The sequence below is a fragment of the Brassica oleracea genome, chromosome C9 (genome assembly GCF_000695525.1).
Source record: "Brassica oleracea var. oleracea cultivar TO1000 chromosome C9, BOL, whole genome shotgun sequence".
Lineage (NCBI taxonomy): Eukaryota > Viridiplantae > Streptophyta > Magnoliopsida > Brassicales > Brassicaceae > Brassica > Brassica oleracea.
In genome coordinates, this window is record NC_027756.1 from 15,881,301 (window position 1) to 15,895,934 (window position 14,634).

Here is a 14,634-nt window from a genome sequence, read left to right on the forward strand (position 1 = left end):
AAGAGAAATCCAGTGTATAAATCTTTCAGGGAGTCCAAGAGCTTTCAATGTGTTGAGCAGGAAAGACCATTGCACATAATCGAAAGCTTTGGATATATCAATCATCATTGCACACCGCGGCGATATGTCCTCCTTGTGATAATCCTTTATTATCTCAGTCGCTAAGAGTACAATCTCCATCAAAAGTCTCTCTTTTATGAAAGCTGACTGATTAACTGAAATGCACTTTGGCAAGATACTCTTCAATCTATTTGCAAGCAGCTTTGAAATCACCTTGTACAGAACATTGCAGCAAGAAATAGGTCTGTAATCCTTCATCTCTTTAGCTTCTATCTTCTTTGGTATTAGAGCCAATATAGTGGAGTTGAGTCCTTTTGGCAGAAATCCCAGGATGAAAAAAGATTGCACAGCTGCTGTGACATCATCTCCTATTATTGCCCAGGTTTCTTTGAAAAATTCTACAGTATATCCATCAGGGCCTGGTGTTTTACTTCCTGGCATCTTGAATAGAACAGCCTTGATCTCTTCCTTGGATACCTCTCTCGTGAGATTTCCACAGTCAAGATTCCTTTAGTAATTCTTATGATGTCTATGAAATGCTCCCAACTGAAAAATATTTTTTATGTATGTGCCCCCACCTAATTACATTCCTGCATCCGCCACTGGTGGGGGCTTGAGGCTGAAGCCTTTTTACTTGTATAGTAGGCACCCCCTGGCCATCGAGGTGGCATGTGGTTGTGAAGTTAAGGAAATGAGTTCCAAAGAGGATAGGACATGCATCCTGGTTCCTCTTGTTCATGTCAAGATTGGGCATGAATTTGAGTGAAGCTTGCGCAGTTGAAGCCCATGAAAAATTGTACCTTGGAAGATATCTGATAATCTTGTTAAAATGGTGGAAGCTGGAGATTATGTATATACAATTAGGACGTGTAAAAAAGTAAGATATTGCATAGATTCATTAAAACGAAAAAGATATAACTCGATCAAAGAAGATGAACACACTGATGGTTTATTATATCTATTGAAGTAGTTTTGTTTCTATATAGAACCATTCTTACTACTATAACTAAATCAGGTGAACCTGAAGAAAATTCCTCTCCTATCAGTAGAGCTATGTTGCATGGAAGCTTCATTGAACGTCCGCTTCCCCCTTCGAAACCGGAATCGGAATCTTGTGGAAGCTTGCGGAATCTCGCTTCCAAAACGCTTCTAAAATATTCTCTTTAAAAACACATTGGAAGCTTACGATTCCGTTTTGGAGTCACGCTTCCGTTTTTTAAGACACAATGATATAAATCAATAAAAATACAAAATCATAGCTTTTAATTTATATAAAATCCAAAATTTAATAGTCTTGAAATAGAGAGACTAGAAATATACAAATATTTAAACTAATACTATAAATTGTCTTTATGTATTAAGGTTTTTATTAAAGATATTGCATATATTCAAATATATTTTGTCAATTATTTATGAAGTACTATAAATAATTAATATAATAATTTATTTAAACTTATTTTATGTGTATTTTCACAGTTTTAATATGAAATCATTTCAAAATTATTATAAATGAATATATGATTTATTTTAAATTTTCATCATATAATTTTTAGTCCTAGGTTTTATAAAATTTTCTTATATTTTAATATATATATATATATATATATATATATATATATATATATATATTTATGGATATATGCTTCCAACAAATACCCGCTTCCTAATTTTTTTAAAAATCTTGCTTATGCGCTTCCATACGCTTTCACTTCCACGTACCCGCTTCCGTTTCCCTGTAACATAGCAGTAGAGTTAGCAAATATATAAAATTGTTCAATGCCCACACTATAAACCCATGATACATAATATAACACCATTTGATCATTTCAGCACAATGGAGACCTTATTCTTGTGAGAAAGTGTAAGAGCGATTTGAGACAGCTCATCATAATTTGATGTATTAAGGCAACTCCTCAACTGGATAGCCAATGTCTTTAGTGTTCTTGTGTTTCGCAGCAAAAGTTCCACGAACAAAGCTACGAGATCTGGCTTAGCAACTTTAAACTTTGACGAAGCCGGAAAGATATGTCTTGTGGATCTTGTAGGTCCAAGTAACGATTAACATATTTCTCCTGCACAACAGACAAATGTATCATCATGCAAACTGAAAACTCTTTTTACATATATCTTTTATATTTAGATTAGCCAAAGAAAGTGAATGACATGATTTTTAAAGTATTTGTACTTTGTAATACCACGGCGGAGTTCCAATCTTCAGTTTTGTAAAAAGTTGAGAAAATTACCAAAAGGAACAAAAATTCAGTATGGTTGTCCTTTTGGTGTAAAACTATGTTTGTCCATTTTGTTACTCTTTTACTCTTTCGATTTCTGAAACTTAATGAAATAAATAGTTTTAAAATTTAAAAAATTTATTAAAAAATATAAACATTAATAAAACACCCATATACACAAACTGGTATTTTTTTGGTTGAAAAACTTGATAAATAAAAATTTTAAATTACGTTCTACTAAAAGTATATTTCGTCTTCTAGGGAAAATGAGTTAGTAGAAAACGAATTCTAGATTAAACAAGTTCATCTACTACTTTTCGAACAAACAATCTACTTTTAACTAAAATTTTAAATACGGGGAATGCAAATTCTACTAATTGTAAAGATAGTTACTTTTCTATCGCATGCAGTTTCTACTTTTATGAAGTATTCTAAAATTCTCGGAATGCGAAATCTAGACACTACTCAAACGTCTACATGAGGTAGAAATTGCATTCGGGATTTTTGTCATGGTTCTACACAGTGTAGAAGGTGCCTTCTACGGATAAGAAAATCTCTTTTTGCAAAAATTAAGGAAGTTTCAGTTAAGAAAATATTTTAAAAAATATTCTAACTTCCTAAAACGTGTTTTGACCGATTTGCCTTGTGAAAATATATTTAAAAAACGATTTTGTCTTTTCTTCTTCATCAATCTATGATTTTTCCATAGTTTGTCTTGTGATTTTCACAAATTCTTGTTCTATGATGCATATCTATACAACATGTGGTGTTTGAGAATTAGGTGCAACCACGGGATGGATTTTTTTGGCTGATGCAAAGGGGGCTATTGTTATTGGAATCAAATTCTACCTTAGAAGATATAAAAAATGTGGTTTTGGAGGATTTTGATATGGAAGAAGATAGATTAGCCGATTTGTAATATTCTAACTTTCATAAAACGTGTATAGTTTGATTTAACTTGTCAAAAACGTTTTTTCCTTTTTTATTAAACTTTTTAATAAAAAAATCAAACTTTTTAATTTTAACGTCTTTAAAACGTTTGTAAAAAAATAAAAATAAAACTTTATAAAACATTTTTTATAAAAATAAAACTTTGTAAAACGTTTTTAATAAATCTTTAATAAATATAAACTTTGTAAACTCTATAAAAATAAAAATAAAACTTTATAAATTTTTTTTAATAAAAAAAATTAAATAAACTTTTAAAAAATGTTTTACAAAGTTTATTTTTATAAAAAGTTTAAAACCTTTGTAATTTTTTAGTTTTATTAAATTTTTAAATAAAAAAATAATCTTTTTAAATTTTAACGTTTTTAAAACGTTTTTATATTAAAATTTTAAAATTCAAATAAACTTTTAAACTGTATTTAATTTGTTTAATTTGATTAATCAAAGGTTAATTTTGGAATTATAAAAAATATTATACTAAATGAACAACTTAAGGATGATATTATATCAAAATGACAACTATGTTATTTTTTTATTCCGTTTTAGCGGATTTCGCAAAATTATATTCGTTAATTCAGGTGAGTTTTGTAGCAGCTTTGCTATACCCGGAACCGCAGATTGCAAAATTGTTGTTTTAAGAGTCAACGTTTTGACCTTTAACGTAGGGAAAGGAACACCATGGAACTCGGCAACAGATAGCATCTAGTAGTAATAAGAATGACAAACAGATAATGAATACCTTATACCTCTCACCAAAAGAAAAACCAAAGCAAACAGTTAATCATAAACTACTTAGCTATTGCATATGCTCATGTGTCCAGAATATCTACTTCTAGACAACAGAAGGATATTTTTATAATACGTTTATAATAAACATAGAGAGTTCTAAGCATTAAAGATTTAAAGGATGCAATAATGTCAACATACCTGGAGAAAGCTGAGCACAACGGTAAGCTTCTCTACGTTCTGCAAGTTTTCTAGCATCGTTTGCATCATCACTTGGTAATCATCCTTTGAGGGATACTTCGAGGAATCATCTTGAGTACACCAGAATCGAGGTAAGAAATAGATAGTGTCTATGTTAGCTTCTATTAAAGAGGAGACATCAACTAAACTATATTTTTGCGTAGAATCTATCATTCTCAGGTAAGAGATATGAGGAGCCACTATATGACATTTTCTTGGAGAAGAATTGAAGAATTCTAAATCCAGTCGTCTAAGGCCAGGCGATTCACTCAGATCAAGCAAGAAAGTATACAAGACTGCAATGTCAAGCTTTCCAGCATTGCAGAAGCAGACTGAAGCTTAGTAAAAGATTCATCGAGTGAAGAGTTGATGCTGATAAATATTTGAGATATTTCCAAATATTTATTATTTATTTTATTTGTTATTTAGATAATTATCTTTATTGTTTTAGGATTTTTTGTTTTATTATATATAGCCGTCTATACTTAAGTTTGTATTCAGTTTATGATTTGATTAATAAAATTGAGAGTTCTCTCTTTGTTCATTGTTTTCGGTAGATCATTGGTGATCTCAACGAATTTAAGAAGAGGGTATTCCTAGACTAAATAAGATCCTTATGTTATCGTAGCTTCCGCTACATCAAGTGATATTAGAGCTGGTGTTTTGGTTTCTTAATCAGAATCCTTCGTTACCATGTCGTTTGAGTGCTTTTACTATCCTACGGATAATAATCCCTTTGTTTCATGTGTTGATCTGTGTGAGGAGCTGAGATAAATTCATGGAGATCCAATTTGGGATATTTATGAAGATGAAGAGATCTTTCTCCAAGATTAGGCTACGAAGAATCTTTCAATCGATCCACTTTGTTGCTTGGTATTAGTAGAAGATATCTATGACATGGACTATGTCAATCCCGTGGCGAATCTAACAAAGTCAACATACTATGCTATGATGACTGGAACAATATATGGGGAAGACACGCACTACAAGAAAACAGCAAAGATTCTGAGGGAAAAAATCGTCGGAATTTCGTCGGAATACCGTTATCCTCGGGTAGAATACCTTTTACAAAATCAGCAATCGCATCCACACAGTCTTCAGCCAAATTATAATCTGTTTTAATGCCCATCAATCTTGTAGCAGATGATAAAGCTGAATGACCATCTCTGCAACCTTCGTACAATGGTTGCTTTCCAGCATCCAACATATCATAAAATCTCATAGCTTGTGCATTGGGTAAATCTTCCCCTCTAAAATGATCATTTACCATCTGCTCAGTACCTACACCATAATCTACATCCGTTCTAATTGGTTCTTCTAATCTAACCGCTGGCTGAGGTTCACTAGTACTACCATGTTCATAATCAGTTTCCCCATGATGATACCAAATTTTGTAACTTCGTGTAAACCCACTCAAATATAGATGAGTCCAAACATCCCACTCTTTAATAACCTTTCTATTTTTACAATTAGAGCAAGGACATCTTAACATACCTGTTTTTGCTTCCGGTTGTCGGTGAACTAACCCCATGAATTCGGTTATACCTCGTTGGTATTCTTCCGTAAGCAATCTCGTGTTCGGATCCAAATGAGGTCGATCGATCCAAGAACGAAAATAATTTGAAGAAGACATATTTTTTATGAATCAAATTCGTGTGTAAATAGAGTAAGAGGAAGGATGAAGATATGGAGTGAATGAAAAGGAAGAGGAGTGCTTGTATTTATAGTTTAAATCCTGCCGACAGACCGAGGAAATTCCGACGGAAAAGGCTAGTTAGTCGGAATTTCCTCGGAATTTTGTAAAATCCCCCAACGGCTCTCCAACGGCTATAATATTTCCTCGGAACTCATCGGTTTTTTCCGAGGAACCCATTGTTCCTCGCGTCGGAATGTCCGTCAGAATACCGCTGTTTTCTTGTAGTGACGTTGAAAGCTTTTCCTAATGTCGCCGTGAAGTTTAAGAATGGGATTATCCAATTAATGTGTTGGAATTATTTGTTTGCAAATAAAGACCCTTGACACAAAGCAACAATATACTTGGTGGTGTGAAGAATTTTGTCACCGGCTGGTTAGGCAACGTGAAGATTTTTGTCATTGGAAGGTTAAGAAAAAAAGAAAGAGAGAAGTTTGGTTCTCGTGGACAAGGTTTTGATATTGAAGACCACAGTTAAGATTCGAGGACGAATCTTGGAGAGAATGATGCAGATAAATATTTGAGATATTTCCAAATATTTATTTTTTATTTTATTTTATATTTAGATAATTATCTTTATTGTTTTAAGATTTATATAACCGTCTAGGCTTAAGTTTGTATTCAGTTTATGATTTGATTAATAAAATTGATAGTTCTCTCTTTGTTCTCTGTTTTCGGTAGATCATTGGTGATCTCAACGAATTTAAGAAGACATTGATATTAGGTAGTTCTAAACTAAATAAAATCCTTGTGTTATCGTAGTCTCCGCTACATCAAGAATTCCTCAAAGACAAGTTCTGAAGTGAAGTCCAAGAAACGGTGCATTTGGGTTTCATATTCCATGAATCTACGATGAGATGCTTTAGAGATGAATTACTGAAGAAGCAATCTGGAAAAACGTAGTACGCATTCAATACCAAAGAAAGCTTATCCACGTTGTAGGCTATAGCAAACTTGATCAAGCTATCAACATGGTTACACCTTTCGCTGGCTTTTACTGTTTCGCTATCAACGTAGAGATGGAATCTCATGATTTTTGGGGCAGTGTAGCTGGCTAGGGTTTCGTGAATCCATTCAAGAGATGATTTGAGATGAGGAAAAGAGAGATAAGGTGTCTTGCGCCATATATGCCTCCAACGTTTGGACAAGAGACACTAGTTGTGATGGCTACATTGGTCGGAACAAAGGACAGGATATGGTGGAGCATCTTGTCTGGTAGAGAACTGATTGAGTCTACACCGCCAAAGAGGTGGTTAGGGTTTTGTGCACCGGCAGGGGCGTTACTTTCATCCTTCGATGGTGGTTCTTCCATGGCCGTTCGGATTTCGATCAATCCTGATTTTTTTTGTGTTAAATAAGATAGTCAGTTCTATGTATGTACCAACAAAAGATGGTATAGATACCGATATCCGAAAATTCAAGGTACAAAGATTTATTTCTTAATTCTTCCTATTTCACCAGATTTATTTCTTAATTATCTAGACCCGAATTTATTGTTTTGAATTTTTTTATTTTAAATTTTTGTCTAAATTTTATCATTTATAAATATTTAAGTATCAATTTAGAAAAAAAACACAGTATTTAACATAATATCAAACATAAGCGTATATATTATTAATATGATATTTTGAAATTTTAGATTTATTTATCAAAAAAAAAAAATTAAAAACTTCTATGTTATAAATATAAACAAAAAGTTATAAAATGAATAATCTTGTCCTTTTTTTGTCATCAAAATGAATAATCATGTCAAAATAGCACAAATCGAACCTTTTGCTTTTAACTACAGTAAAAACTCTATAAAATAATAATGTTGGAACCATGAAATTTTATTGATTTATAGAGTTATTAATTTAAAAATGATTATTTTTTAATTTTTAATTTTATTTTTATTTTTTTATTTATAAAATAAGAAAATATTTGATTTTGCCGTATATACATTATTTAAATTTTAGAAATTAGACTTTTATATTGTTTTATTATATTGTTGGTGTATATTTTTATGTTTCATAGAATTCAAATGTGGTTTAAGATATAATTTTACTAAATATCATCAAAATATATTGAAATTTTAAGAAAAACATAGATAAATACATTATTATGTCAGATGGTCATGTTTCTCGGTTCTCGGGGACGGTGTGACTCAGAGCTTGTTATGTCAGAGTGGTCAACTGATAAGGCGAGCTCTGTAGATGGTTCGCGGTGAGGCTCAGCTTCCCAGCGTTGGCAACAGTGTCTCCACCTTGTTGACGGCGGAGCCCACACCATCAGAATCTTGAAGACTGATCCGGTTTCGATGCTTCTGCCAAGGCCCGACTTTTCTTTTCTTTCAGTACGGACGGTTTCCTTTTGCAGGCTATGGAGTGAGGCATGGTCGCTGGTGAAGTTGTTCCGGTCAGGAATGCATCGTTTCGGTGTCGATGTGTTGGTCCGAGCACTGAACTCTTATCTCTTGGTGACTAGCGCTTATGTTTAATAGGTTAATCTTGATTAGGAATAGCTAATATACGGGCTTATGTTTCTCACTTGTGTGGTCGAATGCTAGGGGTGAAAGAGACAGCTCTTTGTCTGTTTGTTCTAACTGGGTTTAATTACATCAAAGTATAGGATTCGGTAGTCTATAATCCAATCTAGCGATTTTTTGATGATACTGAATCACTTTGTATATAAATGTGGTTGAAAATCTTTGTGGTTAAATCATGTAATTCTCCATTTGATTAATGAAAAGTAAAAAAACAAAAGTGGTAACATCGTGACTAAAGAAATATGCATCACAAATCATGATTACATAATGATAATCACGATCATAAAGTCACCAGAGCCACACGAAAATAGTCATGATCATAAAGTCACGTATTTCTTCACTTTTTAGTAGCCTCAGCATTAGAGCATGATTAAACCTGAATTCTTAGGAAAGAGTTTTTAACGGAAATTAAGAAACTGTTTCTTAACTTTTAACTAAAAAAGCTAAACACTGATCTAAGAACTTCGTGTTAATCATGGTCTTATATAGCCACCAGAGTTTTTTTTTGGTAAAAATGTTAAATTTTATTACCATTTTGTTTTTGACAGAACAACAAAGAACACAAGGAGTAGAGGATGCAAAAAATTAAAACTAAATAACAACTCAATCTTAAGCAAACACGAGGACAACAACTACAAGCAACAATGACCAGAGACTACAACCAACTTAGCACAAGCACTTGCCACAAAATTGGAGCCATAGTGAAACCGAGAACTGAACCCAGAACTGAACCCGGTAGATTTGGCAGTACCCGGTGATCAGTTCTTAAAGATTGACTACTCAAGAACAGCTCGTAAAAGACCTCTTTAGCTGCAGCCACCATGGACAGAGAGCAGTACCTGAGCAAGCACACTCGCATAGACAGTAGACAAGCTTTATTTTGGAGAGAAGGACCACCAGAGACGCCACGAACACCACCGAACCTGCAATGGAGAGCCAGAACCAAGCTAGCACCTCTTTGAGTCAAAAACAGTCAGGAGCAGGCCCTAGATCCAGCCCTGAAACTAGCCGGAAACAACACGCGCTGCCACAGGAGAAGAAGAATCATGGTTGACAAGACCGACGATGTTCACCCCCACACGTGCCTGCGGTGGAGAACCCGCAACAGGTCAAACCACACAGACCCGATAGCTCTCAGATGAGACCTTCAGGAACCGCATTGCAGATCTAAACAAGCACGCCATTGGACCCCAGCAGCGGCACGGACCAAGCAAGGCGGTACCTTCCCCGAGAAGGAGGAGACGAGGTGACGAGGAAAGTGAAGAACCCACTTCCGTAAACTAGATCTGACACCAGATCTAAGCTTTCGCCACCGCACTCCGCCAAGGAATCACTAACCACCATCTCACCGCCTAGCTTCGCCGCTCATCCATGGCTAGAACACCAGATCGAACCCGCGGTGGTGAAAGCTTCAGAAGAAAACAACAAAGAAGCAAGGAAGATGAGAGAGATGAGCGACGAGAGAAGAAAGGCAGCAAAAGAGAGGGAGGTGACCGAGAAAACCGCCGGCCACCAAAGCTTATCTTTTATAGATGTGTTCTTTGAGAGAGAAAGCAGATCTGGTTTTAGAGAGATGTCTTCTATAGCCACGAGAGTTGGTCTTAGGCCTTCATTGATAATATGGTCTCATTTATATATTTAATAAAGTAATTAATAGATCAGTAAATGATTCATATATAAAATTATCATAAAAATTAATATATGGTATATAATTTATTTATTTCTAAATAATATAGATATATTAATATTTAAAATATATATTATTCTATTTTTTTATTAAAAATAATGAATCATATATAATTATATTATATTAATTAAATTATATTTAAATATTTAGTTGCAAAATTTATTTCTAAAAATATAAATTTAATTGTTTGGATAAACATGATTTTGATACTATTAAATAAACTAAATTAATCATATATGATTATTTTAAAAAATTTATATTTTTATATGCAAATGCTTTAGCAAAAGATTTGAAAGCATTTAGAGAGCATTAGCATCTTGTAAATATTTTTTTAATATTTTACTAAAAATTGTTGATTATATAATAAAGAGCATGATGCTTATGGTAACACCGATGATCGTGAGTGACATACTAGATTTTGATAGATATTAAGACGCTACATCGATTGCTTAGAAAATAATACAAACAAGACCCTGACCTGCGTGTCAGCGCGGATATGAATTTTCGGGTTTTGATTATTTATTTAACTAAATGATGTATTTTGATTATTTATTTAACTAAATAATGTATTTGTAATATTTGATGTATTATATTCACTAAGTAAATAACTTTTTTGGTGTCTTAAACCATTTATTTAGGACGAATATTCGATATTATATAAACAAATTGAACATATACACGTAATTAGAGAATTGTATACGATATATAAAAACAATGGTTATGAATGTAAAATATGAAAAAATATTATATTATGACTAAGTATGGCATGAAGGATTGTAAATTAGTTATACATGTTTAAAGAAAATATAATGATTTTTAAACTTATATGAAAAATTGAACTTATAAAAACGGCCGATGAATTGGTCATAAAATTGTAAATAATTTTAGATGTTTTATTAATAATAAATTATTTATAGTCTTTGTTTTGAGTCAAGATAATTATTAAATGTCCATAACACTGATATGTTAAAAGACCTAATTAGGAAAATTCATGTTGTAACCGTTTTTTTCCGGGAAGTGTAACAAAACAAATTTGTCTTTATCTCTTTATTTTGTTTAAGTTATGTCGGTGAAAGATAAAAGAATCTCTTTATCTTCTTCGATGTTCAATCTGAGGCTTGTTACGTGAAAATCATTAAAATGGCAGGAGACATCAGTGACCTCCTAACTCAATTCAGTCTATGACTCACACAATCCGAGTTGAGATTCATAACTGTCTTCTTGCACTGAGACGAAACAGTAATGATGATGAGGGTGAGAAACTCTTGCTGAGATGGACGGAAGTCACGTAAAGAAACTCTGCAACTTTGTTTTGGTTTTACTAAAATGTTTCTGTTTAACCACATAGAGTTCATCTATTGGTTTACTTCATCTCTTTTGGTTTAAAACGTTTAAAACCAAAAGTTTGTAATATTTTCTTTTGTTGATAAATGAATTTAACAGTTCAACAAAAAGAAAATCATTAAAATCTGCTCAAGACAATTTTCTGCGGTCAAAATAGCTAAGATAATTAGACGAGTTCTTTTATATTTTGCGGTCAAAATAGCTACTGGAAGGTTAATATCTTTAGCCCTAACTCAAGTTTTCTATTTCCATGGTTTTTAGACTTTTTCTGTTTTAGCTCCGCGCCGGTACTTTCATCAAGTCTTAAAGTGTATATATAAACTGTAATTGCAGATCGAATAAACTGATCTTTTTAGGGTTTTATATTGGCTATAATGTTTCTTCTTCTACAAGCGAAAATCAATTACGGAAGTAATAGATCAATTGGTTGGAATCAAATCTATTCTTTTAATTAACGTAATTATGGTTACAATTTCTATATTTAATAGGTACATTAAAGATACGACATCGAAGATATTTTATTTTGATTAATAGAAGATATTCGATTTTAAATTTGTATTTATTGTGATGTCCTCGTACGTTTTTGGTTGATTTTGGTTAAATGACATTAAGTTTCGAAGTTATACTTAACCATTACGTAAATCACCTTTGGAAGTTGATTTAATGACATTAAGTTTAAATTTGATTAAGGAAAATTCATTAATCTAACTGGAAAAGACAAACATTAAAATAGGTAGTTTAATTTAATTCTTAGTGGCATGGAATTGTAAATAAGTTAGAAAACTTAGGGGTATTTTTAATTGGTACTTCTCTTTTAATAATCTATACTAATAAAAAAGAGCTTTTGAGGCTCCATAGGGCGTCCACATCAATGGAAAAAACTTCTTCCGAAAGATGACACGTGGCATTCACAAAATCTATACTAATAAAAGAGAGCTTTTGAGGCTCCATATGGCGTCTACATCAGCGGAAAAAACTTCTTCCGAAAATGACACGTGGCATTAACAAAAAATAAAAAATAAATATACATATAAAGAAAAATATATAATAAGTAAATATATAATATAAGAAATAGAAATGTTACATTAAACAATAATAAGTAAATATACAATATAAATAAAATAAATAAAAAGTAAATATACAATATAAGATATAGAAATATTACATTAAACATCTATCATAATTTATAATCTGATATAAAAGCAAAAAAATTAGAAAACGTAAATATATAATTAAAAAATAAAAAAAAACTAAATTAAACATCTATATTTTCTTTTCTTTTTTTATAAAATGGTAATGTTACATTATGGAAATAAGCCGTTTTTTTTAGTGAAAAATGGTAATCTTACATATGTTTAATGTAGTTTTTCCACTTTTTTTATGTTGTATGTTCACATATTATTGTTATTTTTAAATGTAAAATGGTAATCTTACATATGTTTAATGTAGTTTTATTTCTTATACTTAATTATTGTTGTCAAAATCAATATACTTAATTATTATTTATTTTACTACATTTTTCAGATTGATTTTTAATTTAGTTTTTCCAGTTATAATATTGTATATTTACTTATTGTGTATTTTTCTTTAAAAAAAATAGTAATGTTACATTATGGAGATAAGCCGTCTTTTGTTTAGTGAAAAATGGTAATCTTACATATGTTTAATGTAGTTTTTCCATTTTTTATGTTGTATGTTTACATATTATTTTTTAAAAATAAAAATGTAAAATGGTAATCTTACATATGTTTAATGTAGTTTTTCCATTTTTTATGCTGTATGTTTACATATATTTATTATTTTCGAAATTATATATAATGTTTTTTAATTTTATGTAGTATTTCCATTTATTATCTAGGGGCGCCCCGCGCAACCGCGTGGATATCAAAGATACATATGTTGCGGGGATATCAAAGATACATATGTTGTTATAGTTAAAATGTTATAGGAGATGGAGTCAAGTGTTTTTGCTTAATGTAGTTCAGTGATCATCAGAAGAGATTTATAAGAAGAAGAGAAGAGATGTCTAAATTTATATTAATCCACATGTCTGGAAATGCAAATGAAGATAGGAAATGCAAAGGGGACGTATATCTGAATACTGCATGTTTACGTAAGCTTATGGTATATCATGTACATAACATGTTCTGTATTTTGTTAGCTCCATACTAAATATTAAATCAAATCCTTTTTAATTATTAAAATCAGAATCTGTTCTCCTCGGATGAGGTAAGTTGCCGTAAATGACTTCAAAAAAAAACCTGGAAATAGGGAACATATTGCAAAAATCTGAAATAGATAATGCATAGTAATATAAGAAATTCTAAAGAGACGGAAGCAGAGTTGGGTTGACGTTTTAATTGCTTAGAAACTCTCATTCATGGGGGTGTATGCGTCCACCTTCTTTCACCTCAGCTGTAGACGTGTTGCTGGCAGAAGCGGAAGTGGATGCTTCCTCACATTTTCTTTCAACAAATGGGGTTTCATTGGTGCTGCAACTCTGGAGACAGGTTCAGATGTGATCACCAAGCTTCATATGGATCTTGATCATACACGTTGTGTTACAAATGGGGTTTCCAAGTGAAAGGAAGCTATCCGGCGGTGTAGAGGCTTTTCCGGCCCAAGATCAGACTCTTTGTATAGTCTCACTAACTCAACAATGATTGCTCTGTTTACATTTTTTGATGACTTCAGGAGTTATTGTAACTTCAAGGATTAAACTAATGTTAACATAAACATTATGGACAATATTAAATAAGATAAAGTTCTTTCACAACCAGATGACTTCATCAATGGTTGTTTGAGGGATGAACCTGATCAGGAAAGGATGGTCCGTAATCTTGTACATATTTGTGCATCTTGCAACTTCAAATTTTCAGTTGTGTCTGATGCAGGGCATAACCATCAGTCTCCTACACATCAAGTGCCTGAGAGTGCATCAAGTAAAGAAAAGTAAAGTTCTACACATCAAATCGCAGTTGAGAGAAGGAAAGAGAATACAATATCTCACATTCCAACAACATTAGTGATTCTTTCAGTTGCCCGTTCTCGAATCTGTGAAGCTTCCAAGTACATATCAAGTTCTGTCTGAGTCCCGAAAAACAGTACACAAAAAGTCTGAGACTAATCCCTTCAAATGGAAATATTATTTTCAAGTTCAGTAACAGAAACAAAAAAAAAG

The 14,634-nt window shown here is 32.1% G+C and overlaps 1 long non-coding RNA gene and 1 pseudogene across 1 annotated transcript; both read right to left on the reverse strand.

Annotated features, from left to right (window-relative positions):
- Positions 1-1,038: 1,038 nt before the first annotated feature.
- On the reverse strand, positions 1,039-7,210 carry LOC106317692 (annotated as a pseudogene).
- Positions 7,211-14,040: 6,830 nt separating this feature from the next.
- Positions 14,041-14,576, reverse strand: LOC106317497. The gene is made up of 3 exons (XR_001265148.1): positions 14,464-14,576; positions 14,267-14,380; positions 14,041-14,121 (listed from the first exon to the last, which is right to left on the reverse strand). It is a non-coding gene; the product is annotated as an uncharacterized LOC106317497 (long non-coding RNA).
- Positions 14,577-14,634: the final 58 nt, after the last annotated feature.